The sequence below is a fragment of the Triturus cristatus genome, chromosome 2_2, assembly GCF_964204655.1.
Source record: "Triturus cristatus chromosome 2_2, aTriCri1.1, whole genome shotgun sequence".
NCBI classification, from domain to species: domain Eukaryota; kingdom Metazoa; phylum Chordata; class Amphibia; order Caudata; family Salamandridae; genus Triturus; species Triturus cristatus.
In genome coordinates this window covers 34827288-34847362 of record NC_140582.1, presented here as the reverse complement: position 1 = coordinate 34847362, position 20075 = coordinate 34827288, and the positions used below count along the sequence as shown (strand labels likewise).

Below are 20075 nucleotides of genomic sequence, written 5' to 3'. Positions count from 1 at the left end.
TATCAGGAATTTTATTAATGTCACGTAGCGCATGCCACACTGAGAATATAACCCTGTTATCTTGGAATGTTCGGGGGCTTAACAATTCCTGCAAACGCAAGCAGGTGCTTCATTTCTGGACGCAGCCCTGGTAGCTCCCCTGCTCAGATCCTGACCTTAGATTTAGGGAGAAGGAAGCCCACTTTCTAGGGAAATATGCTATGGCCCGGCAGTATGGGGGGGGGGCGCCCAGGGTGACCACACTGGTCAGACTGATTCACCCCAACCATGGGCCCTCGTATATCACCGCTCTGCGCAGCACTCAGGGCAAACTGATCACTGACTGTACTGGTATTCCCAACAGGGTGTTTTCTTATTATCAGTACCTTTACAAGACCAGAGTTGACCCTGACCCGGCGGCTAGTAAAGCTTACCTTGATGAGATAGCCATGGTTTGGCTGGATCAAGCACACAGACTTCCTTGCTGAACCCTTCATGTTAGACAAAGTGCTCCAAGCCATCGAAGATATCAATGGTTCAAAAGCGCTGGGTCTTAATGGGTTCCCTGGTTGTTTTTATAAAGCCGTCAAGAAGACCCTTGCCGGGAGGAGCCTAGCGCGCAACCAAGATGGCCGCGTAGGTTCGAGGCTCCCGGGGACCTCCGCGACCTCCTACGACTATCCTGAATTAATCCTGTCTTGGATGAGGGGAATGTGTTGGTGAGCCTGAGCTGAGGTGGCACCCGTTTCCCGTTGTCAAATCGGACCTCGGACACCGGAGTAAGCACCGCTTGAAGTCTGCGGCCTTCTCCTCGTCAGACCCCGGATTTGCGCTGAGGGGGGACCCAGTGACAAAGTGATCAACAGCGGCGGGCCGGGCCTGGCGAGTCGCGTACCCCGCACTTTCGCTTTCGCTTTCGCCCCCCCTTGCCGTCTCTGCAGGGTTGGGTCGCGGGGCTCTTTGTGCTGGTGTGGTCTCGCTGGGAGACTCGGCCTGCCTGCTGGCTGTGATCCATCCCGCTGATCTGGGGTGCCCCCCCCCCGGAGCTTGTGGCCCTGATTGCTTGCCCTTCACGACGTGGCTGGTGCGACCGGGGGACTGGTGGCCATGGCCACGAAACAAGATGGAGATCGGGCGAAGACCAAATCGACCCGGCGTGGCACCACCCTTCAGGCCAACAGTATGGACCGCTACACCCTCCAGAAGGGATCTCCCGGCGGACCGCACAAATCCCCTGAGGGCCCTCCTGATGCCCCGGACCTCCCCACGGATCTGACTCTGCGGGATGTCATGGGCGCCATCGCCGAGATGAAGGCCTCGGTGGGCCAGCGGTTCGACACACTGGCACAGAAGATTGACTCGGTCCTCGTGGATGTTGGCCTGGTGAGGGCCGATCTTTCCAAGACCAATGACCGAGTTGATTCTTTGGCCCACACCGCATCGGGCCTTACCACTGAGGTGGCGGTACTACAGGCAGAGGTGCGCCGGCTTGGTCATGCGACCGCGCTTATGGATCGGCGCCTGGAGGACTCCGAGAGTCGGGCCCGGAGGAACAACATCCGCATCATTGGGGTGCTTGAGGGACGGGAGGAAGCGGCGGCGGACCTGTTTGTGGAGGACCTGATCGCTACCCATCTCCAGCCACGGGGGCTGAGCAAATTCTTCGCTGTGGAGCGGGCCCACAGGGTTCCCGGGGGAAGGCCGAAGGTCGGAGCCCCTCCGCGGCCTCTCATTGCCCGGATCTTCAACTTTCGGGACAAAGACGCTATCCTGCAAGCATCCAGACTGCATGGGCCGGTTAAGCTTGACAATATGGAGGTAAATTTTTACCCCGATTTCACCCCAGCGGTCCAGAAGCAGAGACTGAGCTTCCAAGGCGTCAAGCGCCGTCTTCGGGACCTGAACCTTAAATACGCTATGCTCTTCCCGGCCAAGCTGCGAGTGGAGGTAGAGGGTCGCACGCACTTTTTTGACCGTCCCGAAGCGGCCGGAGACTGGCTGGACACTCTGTCTGGGGATCGTGATCCGGGGGGCGGGGGGGGGGGTGGCGGGGGGAGACGGCACTCTGGATCGGGATTGAGGGGGTAATATTGGACTTCGCTCTGGACAAAACTGATGCCACTCTCGATTAAGCGTCTGTTTGTATAATTTCCCCTCCTATGGAGGTTGTGTGGGGTCTACTGGGGGTTCTCCTTCCTCCTCTAAGGGGTTTAGCTAGTCTTTACTATATATATGGGGCAACAGGCACACTGCACGTTGGGGGGGCTGTTCGGGCTCATGCAGGGGTGCAGGGAGGGGGGAGTTTTGTTGGGATGGGTGGGCAGGGATGGGGGGGTGTTGTTCGTTTTTACCACAAGGCAAAATTATCATTGTACTAGCTCAATAGTGCTCTTGGGGGGACAAACTGTGGCTTCTGTTTATGATGGGGGGTAGGGAATTAACTCTGTTGTCCTGGAACGTGAATGGACTGGGGGACAGGATAAAACGAGGGGTAGTCCTGCAGTTTTTGAAGCGAATTTCGCCCGATGTAGTTTTCCTGCAGGAGACACACCTCATTGGCAATTCCTTCTGCGCCATGAATCGGCGTGGCTATCGCTTGGTAGCCCACTCGGGCTTCACGTCTGGCTCAAGGGGTGTGGGCATCATGGTTAAGAACTCGCTCCCTTTGGAGATTGATGAGGTGCTCCATGACGACAGGGGACGTTACGCGGTCTTGGTGGGAAGGATGGAGGGCAAAGTGGTTGTATTTGTGTCAGTGTACGTCCCGCCGGGGCTGCAGTCGACTACCTTTGCGGACCTGGGGTGCCTCCTCCTTGGCCTTCCGGGGGGGATTCTGGTGGTGGGGGGGGATTTTAATGCGGTGGTTTCCGGTACTGTGGATCGTCACCCCCCTAGGGACCTCCCCCGGGCCCAAGCGTGGCTTCCTGGTCTATTGGACACTTTGGGGTTGGTGGACTGCTGGCGTTTAAAACATCCCACGCAGCTACAGTATACCTTCCATTCGGGGGCCCATGGTAGTCTCTCACGACTAGATTATGTCCTGGTCCCGGCGGCCTATGTTGGGAGGGTGGGAGAGGTGCGCCATTTGGCACGGGGTATCTCAGACCATTCCCCGCTCCTGTTACACCTGGATCTTTTTCCGAGGGGTGAGGGTAGGGTGGTCCCGATCAACCCCTGGTACCTGCGCGACCCCACCATTCGCGCTGAATTGATTAAATCCCTCCAGCGCTATTTTGACGAGAATGTGGGGTCCGTGCCCTCGGCTGTTTCACTGTGGGAGGCATTCAAGACAGTACTACGAGGAGAGGCCCTGTCCCTTATCTCCCACACCCGGGGGCGCGAGCGGGAGGAGGTGACCCGGGTGGAAGCTGAGATAGCCGAGTAATCTAGAATGTGGGGTGACGGATGCCGTATTACATGTTCTCCAACTCAAGCAAGCGGCCTATAGGGCCCTCGTCACGGAGGCGGCCAGGGGCCTCAGTAGAGAGCAACAGGGGAGACTGTATGATGTGGGTGATAAGGCTGGTAAATTGATTGCGTGGCTGGACAAAAAGGAGAGAGCGAGTCGTGTAGTCCCGCTAATTGAGACGACGGACGGTGTGTGTGTGACTGAGCCGGAAGAAATTGTCTCCTGCTTCGCGGATTATTTCCGTGGGGTCTATTCCCCGGTGTCTTCCCGCTCTGAAGAGGACTCCCGTGCCTTGCTCAGGGATATCGCACTGCCTTCCCTTTCGGAGGAGGACAGAGTGTCGTTGGACGCCCCTCCAACCACCGACGAAATCGCCCTCGCCATACGCTCGGTCGCTTCCGGCAAGGCCATGGGTCCTAATGGTCTCCCCATCGAGTTGTACAAGTTGCGACCGGATACGCTAGCACCACATCTCCGATCGATGTTCCTGGAAGCCCACTCGGTGGGCTCCCTCCCGCTGGACCAGCGTCTGGCTACAATCGTGGTTATCCACAAGGAGGGGAGACCTCGGGACCGGGTTACATCCTATCGGCCCATTTCGCTACTGAACGCGGAGCCCAAAATTCTCGCCAAGGTCCTGGCCAATCGGCTGGTCGGCGTGGTGGGCGAACTGGTTCACCAGGATCAGTCCGGCTTTATTCCCCAGCGTAACACGGCCCTTAACTTGCGGCGTTTGCATGGGGTACTCGCACGTGTTCAGCACATACGTGAGCCGGCCATTTTGGCGTCCTTGGACGCCACTATGGCGTTTGACACGCTTGAGTGGCCATACATCTGGGCGATGCTTGCGAAGTTTGGCTTTGGCGCAGGCTTCATCAGTTGGGTCAAATTGCTGTATTCGGGCCCATTGGCGCAGGTGGTGGTGAACGGTAGAGTATCGGCTCCGTTTGAGTTGGGCCGGGGCACGCGACAGGGCTGCCCCTTATCGCCGCTCCTTTTTGCGCTTGCCTTGGAGCCCCTGGCGGAGTGGCTGCGGTGGGAGCCTTCCATCCGTGGTCTCCGTTGGACCCCCGAGTATGAGGACCGCGTATCCCTATACGTTGATGACATCCTTCTGTACCTAGCTTCCCCACGTAAATCACTGATAGTACTGGTTGATGTTTTACATTCATTTGGTCGTAACTCCGGTCTTGTCATCAACTGGGCTAAATCGTGCGTGTATGTTCTCTCTGGGGAGGCTCCTATTCTCCCGCGGGGCTGTCCGATCCAGATCGCCCCGCAGGGATTTCGGTACCTGGGTGTCTTCATTACTCTGGACCCGGAGGCCCGGTATGAACGGAACTTGCTTCCCCCCCTCCAGCGCCTGAAGGTAGACGTCGCACGCTGGCGGCGCCTGCCGCTTTCGCCGCTCGGCCGGGCGGCGTTGTTTAAGATGATGTCTCTGCCGCGTTTCCTGTACGCTTTGCAGAACACCATGGACCTCGTCCCAGCGCGCTACTTCCGTGAGGTGGAGAGTTTACAGCGCCGCCTGTTCTGGGACGGGAGGCCGCGTATCGCCCTGGCAAAGCTGACGCTCCCATGGTATGACGGAGGGATCGCCCTCCCAGATATCAAACGGTACTATTGGGCCTCCCAGCTGGCTGCGATTAATCACGGCCTGTACGGACCCGCCTTAAACCCGGCATATGAAATGGACAAGATGCTACTCCCGGGTGGGGATTATAATCGAGCGCTCTACTCCGACGCGCCCGACGCGCGGCTGACCGGCCCCACGCGTGTCATGGTGCGTGTGTGGCACGCGGCCAATGCGGCGATGGGGTGGAAGGACCGTCTGACCCGGGCAACACCACTATACGCGTCCGAGCGGTTGGGCTCCCTGTGGACCTCGAAGGGCTTCGAGAAGTGGGACATGATAGGCATCAGTAAAGTGGGGGATCTCTGGACGAGGGGAGGATTCAAGACGTTCGAGACGCTGCAGACGGAATTCCAGTTGCATGATAGGGAGTACTTTCGGTATTTGCAGATCCGTCATGCACTGGGCTCCGTCTTCCCGGACGTTGCATCCATCCCGGAGTATTCCCCCCTGGAGGATAGAGTGCTGGATGGACATGTTCCGGACAGCACGATCTCACTGATCTACAAAAAACTAATCAATGACCGCTCGGGATTGCTGACTGACCTTCGCGAGGCTTGGGTTGCCGATGGACTGGAGCTGGACGACGAGGACTGGACCTCTGCGGTGGCCTCCCCGAAAGAGGTGGCCATACCGGCCCGCCTTCGCTTCGTCCAGCTCAAGATACTCCACAGAGTCTACATGACGGGGCCAAGGCTCCTGCGTATGGGCTATGCTGTGGACGGGTTGTGTAAGCGTGGGTGTGGTGCTTTGGGGACCTTTCTGCATATACTGTGGGAATGCCCGGAGGTGGAGCGATTCTGGCGTGGTGTGCATGAGGTCCTGCGTGTGGTTACGCATGTGGTGCTGCTACCCGAAGCGAGGAGATGCCTGTTGAATGTGTGGGAACCTGCTGACTATTCGGCGCCACAGACGTGGTGGGTGACTCCGGGATATATGGTGGCCAAGCGTGATATTGCTCAACTGTGGGGATCCCAGAGGTCCCCGACTGTCTCGGCATGGAAGGAACATATGGACTGGTGCATGTTTCGGGAAAAGGTGGTGTATGTGGCGAGAGGTAAGCCTGGGACATGGGTGAAAGTATGGGGCCCCTGGAACGCCTACCGCGGGGGGATTTGTGCTCCGCCGTTATTGCCCGATCGGTCGCCAGCCCCATCCCCCTAGCTGATCCCTCTTCCGTTGCTCCGGGCATTGAGTTTACCCAGCCCTAGTCCTGATTTCCTCCCCTTCTTGATACTCCCATGGACTGGTAGGGTCCCCCTTCTAGGGGAGCACATGCTGCTATTTCTGACTGTGGATTGCCTTGTGGGTTTGTTCTTTTGGTTGTTCTTTCAGTTTAAAATGAAACCGTATAGTGTGGTCCGGATGGGGTTGCTATCAACGCTACTAACTCCTGTGCTTCTTCCTCAGCCGCAATGCACGCTCTACAATGTGTAACATATGCTCCTTCTGTTTACTAGCGGCCGGCCGGAAGGTTGTAGGCCCACCTTTGTATATTTTTATGTGTTTTGTAATAAACGGTTTCAAAAAAAAAAAAAGAAGACCCTTGCCCCGCATCTCATCAATTTGTTTCAGGAGGCCATTGATCGTGGTGAACTACCCCCATGCTTCGTGAAGCTGTTGTCACACTCCTTCCCAAAGCCGGCAAAAACTCACAGCAGTGTGAATCCTACAGGCCCCTTTCGCTGCTGAATTTTTATTACAAAATTCTTGCAAAAATGCTAGCCAACATGCTCTCCCTGATCATTGATAAGATGATATCGCACGCACAGGCAAGTTTTATCCCACGCCGGTCCACCGCACTGAATTTGCGACCTCTGTTCGCCACTCTCCATCGAGTCAATCTTTCTCTTCCGACTACAGTGGTCCTACTGGACGCCAAGAAAGCCTTTGACTCGCTGGAGTGACCCTTTCTTAGGGCTACTCTGATGAGACTCGGCATTCCACCCAGGTTTATTTCTGTGATTTCATTACTATACACATGTCCAACGGCCAGAATATGGTTAGATGGCACACACTTTTCCCCCTTCAAGTTGTCCAGAAGAACCAGGCAGGGCAGCCCCCTCACCCAACTCCTCTTTATACTTGCAATGGACCCGCTCGTCCGGCACCTTTTAGATAAACATTCCCACAGGGGCATTCAATTTAATACGGGCCTCCTATTACTCACCCTTTATGCTGATGATGTCTTTCTTTATGTTCGATACCCAGATGATCACTTAGAGCCGATCCTTTGTGAGTTTACCAGCTTTGGCGCCTTATCGGGATTGTAAATTAACTGGGGGAAGTCGAGGTTTTTCCTTTGACAGTTGCCCAATGCAACCGCACTTCAGAGTTCCCCCTTAAGTGGTGTGATGACTACGTCAAATATCTTGGCGAACACATTCAAAGAGACCAATCACAAATTATTCAACTCAACTATGGTACGGCCTTGGAGAAACTCACTGATAGAATGGACCGCTGGTTAAAACTTCCCTGATCAATGGCCGGCAGAATGGCTCTAATTAAAATGGTTGTGTTCCCGTAATTCATATCCTTGTTTCAGAATATCCCTATTCCGTTGTATGGAAGCTTCTTTGCGTCTCTTCGCTCTCAGCTTCTGCGCTTGGCGTGGAGGGGTTGGTCAGCCTAGGGTCAGCTGGGACGCTCTTACTCTGCCCTTTGAACGCAGCAGATTTGGGCTTCCTAATTTCCGTATTTATTATTCGATTGCGCAGTGTAGCTTATCTCGCCACTGGTTCCACGCTGACGTTTGAATTCTGTATCTAACGCCGGAAGCAGACCTCGCCCTCCCCTCCCCCTATTGGTGCTTTTTCCTGTGGGGTTGCCTCGCGATCCCCAAGACTTACAAACCCTGTCCACAACCAGTTGGGCTTGGAAACAACTGTCCCGTGTTACTGGGGCAGCATTGCTTTACTCTCCATCCGTTGGCTGGCAACCTTTGGATACTCATCACCAAGGAGGCTATAGTGCAGCGCACCTCTTCCAAATTTAACCTAGGAACCTTTGAAGATCTAGTCCCGAATAATCATGTCTTCTTGCGCCGTGAGGACACCCGCTTCTCTGAGGTGACCTTTCTTGACCATTTCATATTGCGCCGGTTATTGAGTGCACCGAGGTCTACTATCCCGACTTACCCTATAGAGCCTCCTGACTTTCCTTCGTTGTCACTCCTCATCAAGGTTACCAGCGGTGACCACTTGATGTCCAAAATGTACAAGGCCGCTATCACATTTCTTCCTCCCAGGGATTTGAAACTGAGACAGGCGTGGGAGTGCGACCGGGGTCAGCCCCTTTCGGACGCCCAGTGACACTATTGTTGTGAACAAACCCATAAGATTTCCTTTAATTATAGGCATAAATTGTTACATTTCAAATACCTCTGGCGGTCATATGCCACACAGAGTATGGTCCACCAGATGGACTCCTCTAGGCCCCACGCTTGTCCTCGGTGTAAGACCTCCATGGCGGATTTTGCTCAAATGGCACGGTCTTGTACCAAGGTTGCCTCATTTTGGGGTAACGTGTTCAAGACAATATCTTATATGCTGGACCAACTCCCCCCCCCCCCTTTCCACCCTCATGGCCTTACTGAGATATGTTGGAGCTCTCCCCAAGTCCTGTAGGCGTTTTTGTGCTCTCGCACTATTGTTGGCTAAAAGGAAGGTCGCAATTTTTTGGGGAAACTATTGCCCCCCACTTTGAAGGGCTGGTTGTATAGCATGACTTATTGTAACACCAATACGGAATTCTACGCCCAGTTACAGCCCCATGCCTCCCGCCCTCTTGATATTTGGCAGCCATTCAAATCGTACCTGTTAGCCCAGACCTCGGTGAGCTCACAAACTGACCCAGAGCCCCCTACTGTGCTTTAATAATGTACTTGTTGCATTTCTTATGCTCTACAATGTATGTAATCAGGGGAACAGAATGAAACAAACTGTTATGTTGTGGCGTGAAGTGTGTAATTGTGGATCTCATGATGCATTGATTGTCTTTGTTGGGAAAAACTTTTAATAAAAGTTTTTTTAAAAGTTCCTTGTCGGTGTGTCCTAGGTCAAGCCATTGCTGGACTAAGGGAGCAGTAAACATTTTGTGCGAATATTCGCCTTGTATTCTCCAATGCGCGTTCTTGTCTCTCTGCCAGTCTCGCCCACATAACAAAAGGTTAGACCGGCATAGGAAACAATATACCACGTTAGAGGTCCTGCAGTTGGTCATATTGGTAAGTTCAATCGTTTTGTGTCAAATGTCGATTCGGTCAGATGTAATGGCATTGTCACATGCCTGGCATGTCCAGCATCTATGGCTGCCATTGATGGGATTGGCGCCTGTGCTAGATTTCTGCTCAAAGGTATTTGCTGCCTTAGGTTTGGCTCTCACTAGGAAGTTACGTAGATTCATGTTCTGTCTGAAGGCAAATGTGGGTCTGGGTAACTTGGGGACATCCTCTCCCATGTTGACGAGATGCCACTCAGAGTATATGGCCGGTTTGATTTTTTGGTCTAGGTTTGAGTGTCGGGTAACACAAACTTATTTCTCTTCGGTGTTAAATATTTTTGGGGGCTAACATAGTTTCTCTATTGTAGTATTTGGCTCTATTGAATGCATCATTAACCAGTCTTTTAGGGTATTGTCACGGTCACCAGATTATCCTCAGGATCGGGCTGAAGCTAGGTTGGGTCCCCCTCTCGACAGCCCCAAGTCCGGCCAGAATGAATTTCTCTCAGACTAGTGGGATGGTCAAGCGGGGTAAGGACAGGATAGGAACAGCAGGGAGAGAGATCTGGGAAGAGACTAAGAGAGACAATTTGTGTAAGTACAAACAAACCCCAGAACCTGGCTATAATGCTTCCATAAGTTATAGATAAACAAGGTCACATTCTACCTATAAAGGAAAATACGGATAGCTGTATATCGGGTGAGAGGTGAGGGTGACCACAGAGTATCAGCACGCTCCTAGCAGCTACACATGTAGGAAACAAATATAATTAGCTCAGCCTGGGTTAAATACACAACCTATCGTAGTAAAGTGATGACTTAAAGAACATAGTGTACCTACGTGAGGACTGCACTATTCTCAGGAAACTAGGAGAACTCAAACTGGATCCCCTCAACAGCTCTCCCCTAAGTAATGAGAGATAGCACAAAGATCTGAATCAGCTTGAAATCAGGAAACACCACAATAACTGCTTAGTATTCAGCAATCCAATCATGTAATAGTCTCTCTCTTCCTCTATCCTCGAGTAAGGGGAGTTTATTGTGCAGTTCCGGAAAGAGCCACCAACTGATCCCAACAATTAGAGAACAGTCTTTCCCAATGCATACAGTCGCCAAGCAATCAGAAAACAGTTAGCGCTCCCGTGTTGAAATCACAGTGGGAGCGTAAATAACAGGGATACCTTCTAATGCCTTAAAGATATCAGAAACCTCCTCCCGCATGAGACCACAGCAAATCCTGCGTCTCTTCAACGGGAAGAGAACCGGGTAATCACTTCCAAAGCCACAGAAATGCCAGCTTGAAAACTAGAACAAAAGCTGGTGCGATCACGCACCCTTACCCAACCAACGTCCAGGTACTCCACGGGGACATAGGATAATCGGCGTCTTTGTGTAGGCGCCATCTCCAGATAACCATTTCCGCTGACAGCACGTCGGGCGACGTACACGTCAGCGCGTGTGTGGACAATGGAAGCGGATGACGGGATTTGTAGTTCCTCATCCCGTTCACATTCCGCGTTTATGTCAAAGTGCTCACGCTCTGTGTGACCTGACAGGTATCCTCGAGCTAAAAGTTTGTGCTTAAGGGTCTCAGCATGTCTAAAACTCCAATATAGTCGTACAGTTTCTGCGTAGTCTTAGAAATTGACTAAAAGGAATGCCATCCTTCTTACCACGCGGATGGAAGCTGCTGTAATGGAGTAAAGTTTTCTTGCGGTGGGTTTGGTATAGAGAGATACAGAAAGGTGTTGCTTATCATGCTCTATCCAGATATCTAAGAATTCGACCCTGTCTCTTAATTTTTGGGAGAGTGAATCTGAGGATATTATTACAAGGGTTGACCCACTCCAGAAATTGATCCAAATCATCCTCTTCGTCATGTCACACGAAGAAGAGGTCATTGATGAACCGGTACTAGGCTGGTATATTTTCAAAAAAGGGTGCAATTTTGTTATGAATGAATTGTTTTTCAAAGTTGCCCATATACAAGTTAGCTATACTGGGGGCGTAGGCTGCCCCCATGCTGATCCCCTTGATCTGTTTGTATAGCTCTCCATCAAATTCAAATAAGTTTTCATTTAGGACAATCTCCATGCACTGAATAAGAAAGTTGCGAATATGTTCAATCCCGAACGAGATCAAACAGTTTTGGGCCACTTCAAGTGCCTGTTGTTGAGGCACATTGGTGTATAAGGCCTCGATATCCATTGTGACCAATATTTGTCTTTTCTTGTTAAATGGAATCCCTTCTATCTTGGAAATAAGGCGGCCAGTGTCTCTAGTATATGAGGGTAGAAGGCTCACCAGTGGCTTGAGAAATATGTCAATATATTTAGATAGGGGTTCAGTGGCCACGCCAATTGTTGATACGATGGGACGAAGAGGTGGATCCAATGAGTTCTTAGGAGTTTTTGGGACCCCATAAATAACTGGGATACAAGTGACTTTAGGGGTCAGAAATTCAAATTCTTTTTTACAAAGTATGCCTTCCTGTTCTGCCCTTTTGCTGATGTCAAATATTTTGCTTTTGATTCTTGTCTCTGCGTCACCTCTCATTCTAGTATTGTACTCTCATTCATCAATCATGGCCTTACGTAGGGGCCATGCTAATCTCCTCTGTATCGCTCCAATTTTAGTATGTGTGCCACCGAATTCCTGGCCTGTAAAAAACAATTTAAATAATGGGCTCGAAAAGTGTGATACAGTGAGCAAAAAAGCATAAAGTGTGAGGTAGATTGAGCTGAAATGCCATCACATGGGGAACACAGGAGTGATTTAAACCAAGACCCTATTTGAGGAAAAAACCCTAGGTAATGAATTGTACATAATCTTAAACGGGTCAGGTAAAATCTTAACTCCAGGGTCTTTATCCAACTAAGATATGGCTCAATATCCAAGATTGTAGAGAGTGGGACATATCGAGAAATGGCGACCATATTTTAATATAATACAATTCTATCTTTCTCCCTATGTGAAAAAACAATCTTCTTGATCTTACTTTAGCACAGATATTGGTGTTTAACGGGGCATCAAAAAATTTACTTAACCCTAGATCTTTGAGAGAGTTCTTAACGTATGCCAACCACGGAATAGCTGCTGAATTACTTAATTTAAGGCAATCCTCCACTATTTTGCGGGAGAAGTTTAGTTCAGGAGTAATGCACACTTTATGCTTTAAGAGAATGGGTGCCAAGCTTGCCTCATCTTCTATGAACAGTAGGGCAAGTTCTCTATGAGAAATGAGCTTGGGGTAGATTTGGAGATTGAAATCAATCAGCAAGAGAAATTATTTCTACTATTTTAAGGGGGCCTAATTTTGCATAACCCCACAACCCGCCCCATTTCAGCCTGCTTAAACACATTTGCTTTTATAGAGAGTAAACATCTCTTTAAATGGCCTATGACCCAGCTTTTATGCAAAGTTCAAAACTGTTTCACAAGAAGCCGCCATCTTCTCTGCTCATTGGGTAACTGGAGGATCCCATATTATTTTGGAGTCAAAAAGTATACCCAAATAGTTAAATGTTGCCATTTTAGTAATGGGAAATCTTCCAACATGAAAAGATTTAGAATGTGTAAATGTTGGCCTGCTAGTCAAAAATCATTTAAACCATCTAAAAGAATCTGTAGCCCATTTGCAGTATGGGCCAAAAGGACCGCATCATCCACATACTAAAGTACGGGAACAAGAAGCAAACCTATTCTGGGAACATCTATGGCTCTTGAGACTTGATATGTATCTAAAGCATTTATATAAAATAAAAATAAGAAGAGCGCCAATATGCAGCCCTGCCTTACACCTCGGGTAACTTTTATAACTTGTGTACAGTCTCCCGATTGTCTATAACGGACCTCCATAAGCATATCCCAGCGAAGTCTTTTTATGAGGTCCAGTAGGGAAAAGTCAAGGCCTGCTACTTCCATCAACTCCCTATCCACTAGATCAAAGGCACTGGAGAGGTCCATAAATGCCATATGGAGTGCTCCTCTCCTGGCCTTGAAAAATTTACTTTGGATTAGGGAGAGATTAAGTTCCTGTTCGACCGCATCCAAGTATGGTCTAAAACCAAACTGTACTTCGGAGAAGGAGTGTGCCTCTGCCCATTCTTCAAGTTTACTTAGGATAACACACCCAACTAATTTAGCTGAAGGATCCAATAAGGATATGGGGTGGTAATTTACCGGGAGACTCCTATCCCCTTTCTTAAAGATGGACATGGTTATTGATTCACGCCAAGAATCTATATTGTCAGTTTTGCTGATGGCTCTAAAAACATTGGCAAGTAAAGGAGCCCAAAAAGTGATATTATACTATATCAACAGGTACCCCTTTGGGCCAGGTGCCTTTCCTGCCGCGAAACTAGCAATAGCTTAGGATACGTCCACTACTATGATATACTCAAATAATGATAGCTCGGTATCGTGGGCTACCTCAACAGAAACTTGGGAAACTTAATTTTTTAAGTCCAAATTTTCTGGTTCAAAAATGTGCACAAAATGCGTCACCCATTTCTGTTCGGTAATGTGGCACTCAATTCCTGAGATGGTACTGGCTGTAAAAGGCAGTCGATTTATAACTTCCCAAAATGCTAGATTGTCCCTCAGTTGTGCAGCCCTTTCTAAGTCTTCCCATGCTTTATGTCTTAATTCCTTTTTTCTTTTATCAGGCGCCTGCCGACAGGCATTCCTAGCCACCTTGACAATTATGGAGTTGCGGGGAGTCATTTTTGTGGCTTTTTAGAGCTTTATAAGGCAGATTACACTCTGTGTTAAACCATCTGTGGACTGGGCAGGCACTGGTGGGTTTACTTCTAGTAAGCATTTGATGAATTAACTCAGGCAGGTCCAAAACTCCACCCAATTTTTACCCAGCATTGCCTCTTGTGAGAGACAATTTGCAATAGTCCCTGGTTCCTTTCTAACCAGATCTTTGAAGTACTTATGTGCATCAATTTGAACCCATTTCATCTGCACCCCCTTGTTTACTCAGTAGCACAAATAATTTTTAGTTGTTAGTCTAGAGCTGCTTTGGGCAGGAGAAAAAAAATTGATTACAATACGATGGTGATCGCTCAGGGCTCCTCAGTAGAGAGGCCAAATCCTCTGAGAGTAAGATGAAATCGATCACACTGCATTTCCCCCTGCCAACAAAGACAGATGGATTGCTATAATCGTCCCCATTCAAATTTGATGAAAACAAAAGGTCATGGGTGCATATTAAACGGTTAAGAGCTTTCCCATAAGCATTATGGGTGAAGGGGCTAACATTTTCGCACTTTATGTTAGTAACTCCGCAAGCCTGTTTACCACTGTGATTACACATGCTAATATTAAAATCACCAGCACACAAAAGGAGAAATATGCTTCTTTTCACCATACAGTAGTCTTTCAAGAATGGCTTCCAGGTCATCAATAATACACGCTGGTTGAGTTAAAAAAAATATATAAAAAAAATGTATTAAAATGATATGAAATGATTTTGACTGGGACACCTTTAAAATCTGAACCTGGGGGCTTGAAAACAAGACTTTAACATTAAAATCCCTTACGGCCAATGAGGCAATGTGAGAAGGATTCCCTTTCCTCTTCCGGCAGATGAAGGAATGGCAGGTACGCAGAAAGTTTTAAAACCATAGATTACGTCTCTTGACAGCAAATTATGTCAGAGTTATTTATTGCTGATAGCCAATTTTCAATTGCTAATTTATGTTGAATTCCGGCCATATTCCATGACAGAAGTGAAGCCCTAAAGGTAAGTTAGGTAAGACTGGGGCTGACTTAACCAAATGAGTCATAGTTGCAGCCAAAGGATAGTCGAAAACAAGGTCCAGATTAGAGGTAGGTATGACAGGAAAAGATTTGTTTGGGCTGGGAGACAGTGTACGTCAATATATATCTGCCAGACTTTGCAATGGGCCACATCGGTTTGAAGTTGGGAGAGAAGCAAGAAGTGTAATAGCTTCACGATTTGAAGTTAGAGGTGGAGCCTGAAGCTTAGTGGCAAAGACGTTGTTCCCCTTGGGCCTAAATGAGGTGCAATTCTGGTCTAAGTCAGGAGACTGGTAAAAGTAACCCAAAGGCAAAGCACGTAGTTTTGATGTGACAGATGATACAGACTAGATAGTAAGAAATGTACAAGGCTCAAGTCCTTAAAATTCAATACCACGAAGTCCCCCTCAATGTTTTTTGGCAAGGGGCCTACCCATCTGGCTCTTCGGGCCATAATGATTTTATTGACTAAATTAACCCTGCATCCCATATTTTGCTTAACCAGTAAGCTTGCTTTGTTGATTAGACTTTGAGTGTCTTCTTTACCATTTGATTCAAGAGAAGGTACTCCCTCCAAGAAAATCATGTAAGGTGTACCTTCCGGAGGCAGGTGTAAATATTCTGAGTAGATCCTTGTTTTCATGGTAGGCAGGAAAGGGGTACAGCTCACAAGTGGTCTGAGAGGCCTCTATGGTAACACTGTAGTTACATGCTTGAGGGTTGGGCATAATGGAATTTGAATCCTGCTCCCTTAGCCTGGGCAGATGAGATCGGGGGGGGGGGGGGTAGGACCACAAGGGCCTTGTACCAGTGGTGTGATAAGAGGTGGGCCTAGGGTCCCTAAAGGACCTGGATAAATTCTATTAAGGGTTTCAGTCAAAGACTGGATTTTATCCATCAGGGAGTTAAAATGGCCTGCCATAGTCTGTCAAAAGAAATCCAAAAATGATTCCATTCCTGAAAATCAGACGATGATGTTGTGGTTGTGACATTTCCATTTCCTGACTGAGGGGGGCTGGGTAATATCTGTTGCCCCACACTATTTGGGTGCAAAGGTTTATCCTTACTGCACCTCTTGGAGTCTGACATATAGTTTTCCTTCCCCTAATTTCCTTTTGGGCGGAGGGGGTTTATTTTTAGGGGCAACAGCCAGATGGGTTTCTTCAAACTTTGAGGCTTGCAGCATCTTTTACAATGCAAGGATTTTTCATTTTACTCCTGGGCCTTTTAGATCGATGGTAAGGTCATGAGCGTTGCTGAGCACCAGGATTACTTGAAACAGACAAAAAGCCAGATGGTTGAATTGTGGGTGATGATGGGGGGAAGAGGGGGGTCAGTCATTAGCTTCTGGACAGCCTCTATACGATTTTCTACCATGTTAAGTTCTATTAAAATAGCACCCATTGCCGTAGTAAGATAGCAGTGATTTAGGACGTGGAGCACGTTTCCCCTCCTTTAGACAATGCTACACATTTCTTCCCCATGGTAGAGCCAAATATGTTTCCCCCAAAAAAAGGCAAAGGCAGATCTGCTAAGCAAAATCCTGAATTACTTGTGGAACTGTTTGAACACTGGTGGCTCACTATCACCTTTGCAAACACTGATATTATCACAGTTGCCGGCTTTAGATGATACAGGGGATAAGCAAGGTAGCCAGCTTGCTGCCTGAGGATGACCAGGGCTGTGTACAAATAACAGCGTTGGCAAATACCTTCCTTTTAGAGCTGCCGCGGCCCTTTCAAACTGCTGATACACCAGATGTAGGGGGTGATAAGCATTTTAAGGATCTATCTACTGAGCAATGTGCTAAAGTGGACATCTCACCCTTCTCATCTTTACCTTTGCAGAGCATGACTGATTTATCAGCATATCTCTTAGAGGACTCAGCTAGCCTTCCTTCAGTTAAAAGAAAAACATAATATTAAACCTGCTAAATCCACCAGATGTCCTAAAAGACTGCCAAACTTTTCAGGACACAACCTCAAGGTACTGTTCCAGCACATTCAAAAGCGAGGACAGAGGACAGCCCTCTACGTAAATGGGTTACTTTAAAGGGAGAGGTCAAAGCTATCATCTCGAGACTTTCTAACACCAGACCAGGGTGGTGGACATACTATCCATCAAAATCCCTCTCAAACTGTAAACAACATCACGGCACACCCATCAAAAACAGATCTGCTCACATTGACCTCTCCTCTTCTATTTGTCAATTCCATGCCGACAGAAAAGGAAGTTCCCTCATCCGAATGTAAGGTGCCAGAGGCATCTGTAGCAACAGCGATACCAGAGATGGGAGAATCACCTGAACCATCACTCTATTCAATATTGCAGGCATTACAGGCACAGAGAACCAAGGCGCAGGAGCATTACGTATAGCTCAGCGCAGACAACTCCATGATTCAGCACTCACTAATAGCAGTAACCAACAAGGTGGCTATACTTACCAACAACATGATGGAATTAAGGCAATGGCTGGCAGACAGTGATGAAGCAGTAACATACTCCACAAGCCATGTCCGGTATTCATGATCACCAACTTGTGGCCTTGCAGGGGAAAATCGAGGACATGGAAAATTTGCAGCGCCGGAATAACTTAAGAATCTTTGGAGTCCCGGAAAGCAAGGAGGGCTCCGACCCACTGGCTTTTATTGTTCAGTTGTTCCAAAAGGCCTTTCCCGATCTAGCTGACTGGGATTGGGATTCCCAAATTCAAAGAGCTCACAGGCTGCCAAATTTTCTGAACCATGCAGACCAGACCAACTCTTATCTACATAGGTAACTTCCTCTTACGACAGGCTATTGCCATCAAAGCCCGACCTACAACACCAGTGGTCGTGGAATCAGTTTCCCTCAATGTAATGTCGGATCTCTGTAAAATCACGATGGATAAGAGGTGGAGGATGCAGCAGCTCACTGATCCTCAGAAAGTAACTGGGGCCCAGGTGTATCTGCAGGAACCAGCTCGCCTGAAAGTCATTAAGTATGGTCACTCACAGATTTTTCACTCAGATTGGGAGGCAAAACTGGCGCTTTCTAGATGGCAGCAGCATCCTAAAGAATGATATTAGCGGAACAAATGCCGTCTTTGCAAAGAAGATTTGCAGATATATACCACGACTTTCTGTTATCGCTGCCATCAAAAATACATTTAGCACTTGCTATAGTCGCTACTTCTTTTTTCTGCTTTTGCTTTCTCTTCCGATGTTAGGTTGCCTTTTTTCTTCACATCTTTTGGGCACTAATATTGCATCACTTTTCATACAACTGGTACCCATTCAAGGGGGGCTCTCGGGGTCATGCTCCCTTACGGCGGTCAGTGATCGACAGCCGGGACAGAGGGGTGATTCCTTTTTTAGAACACCGGGAGGATGGGTGGAAGGTGGCACGGGTGATAAGTGGTGGGATGGGCTCTCAGAGGGTTTGCACGCAGAGCACAGGGAGGTATTGGTGTTTAATACACAGGGGGTACTGATAGTATTAGCTGCAAATGAATCTGCCATCTTACAAATGTTAACTGTTTTTATGTACTTGTTTACTTTTTCTCAAAGTTCTCTTTCTCTAAGATTCTTTAGGTGAAAATGTTATGGGGAGTTGCAAGGAAACCCTGTAACGTGTTTTTTGCATTGTCTGACATTTCTTATGCTTTATAATGGGGATAACTAGATATATAGGCTGAAATGTAGCCGGGTTGAACAAGGCATCTAAGCGCCAGCTGGTCAAGGGGGAGCTTAAGCTTTACAAACCTGATGTTTGAGAGAGAGACGCTAAAACCTCCCTTGGTGGTTTGCACAACGTGCGGTAAAACCTTCATGCTTTTTAACTACTGTTATATTTTAAATTGAATTTGTGTGTTTACCTTGACCACACTTGGCACTCAACTCCCACTTTGTACACGCCAGCACAAACACTCGCACTTCCACTATAAGCGACGCAGTCTAGTGCTGTCAGGGGGATCAGCTGCTGCACAGAAGGGCTGATTGGTGGGGGGCTGAGGAAACCGGTTAACTGCTGCACTGGAGCGGACGCGAGCAGCGGGTCCGCCACTGATGCGCCAAAGTCAAGCCCTTCTGCGCCCGACCGGGGCCAGGGTCCAGGACCCCATGTCATTTCCCTACTTACTCAGCAGATGAACTGCGGGCCCTAGCACTTTGGACCCACCCACTAGACAAACAGGTGGAGGACACACTTAGGTTTGAAGGCATAATGAGGAAACAAGGTGGAGGATGGAGTTCGGCCACACTGTCCCCTCCCCCCAAAGACGTGGGGTCAGCAAACTCTCAGTGACTAAGGGTAGGGGTCCTAAACACCCGCTCCCTGCAGGAGCACAATCTAGAGGCCTTCTCGCTCCTCCAGGATGGTTGCTTGGACATACTGGTGGTAACAGACACCTGGCTAGAGGACACCTCAGTCCCGGACATTGTAGCTGCCCAGCCTTTGGAAAAGGATGCCCTATGGCATAATAGGATGAGAAAGACAAGAGGAGTGGGCGTAGCTATATTCTACAATAGACAGCGGTAGAGACGCTAGTTGCAGAAAGTGTCGAAGGTGCGGAAATTCTAGGGGCAAAACTCTGCTTCAACGCTGCCTGCCTAGCACTACTGGTTCATTGAGCTATTCACGGAACTAGTCAGTGATCTACGTTCACGGAACAAGTGCCTTCTGGTGGTGGGGGACTTTAACTATCACTGGGACCAGGCGCCCAGAGACTTACACGCTAGTCAGCTAGAGGAGGCTATGACCACTATGGGGATTCAACAGCTTGTAAATTCACCTACCCATGATAAGGGACACCCCTTGACTTCGTTTGGACCACCCAGCCACTGGCAAGCCTGGCGGACTTCAGTCCTTGCGCCTGGTTGGACCACTATCTGATCAGGTGTCTGGTTCCGCTTGCCGGCCGACTGGCACAACCACCCCCGGAATGGAAAGTGCTGCAAGGGCGGAATAAAATCAAGGCAAGCAATCGAGTGGGTACTCTGCTTAGAACCTCCCCTAAAAGTCACATGCTGGAGAACCTTGATCAGGAAAGTGAGTCCCTCACTGACAGGCTAAGAGAAGCCATAG

The 20075-nt window shown here is 48.9% G+C and overlaps 1 protein-coding gene and 1 non-coding gene across 2 annotated transcripts in view; both read right to left on the bottom strand.

Moving 5' to 3' along the window:
* LOC146861793 (uncharacterized) overlaps nt 1-20075 on the bottom strand; it is a 379950-nt gene that overhangs the window by 83808 nt on the left and 276067 nt on the right. The window lies entirely within an intron of this gene.
* Nucleotides 11799-11903, bottom strand: LOC146861794 (U6 spliceosomal RNA). Its single transcript, XR_014978632.1, has one exon. It is a non-coding gene; the product is annotated as a U6 spliceosomal RNA (small nuclear RNA).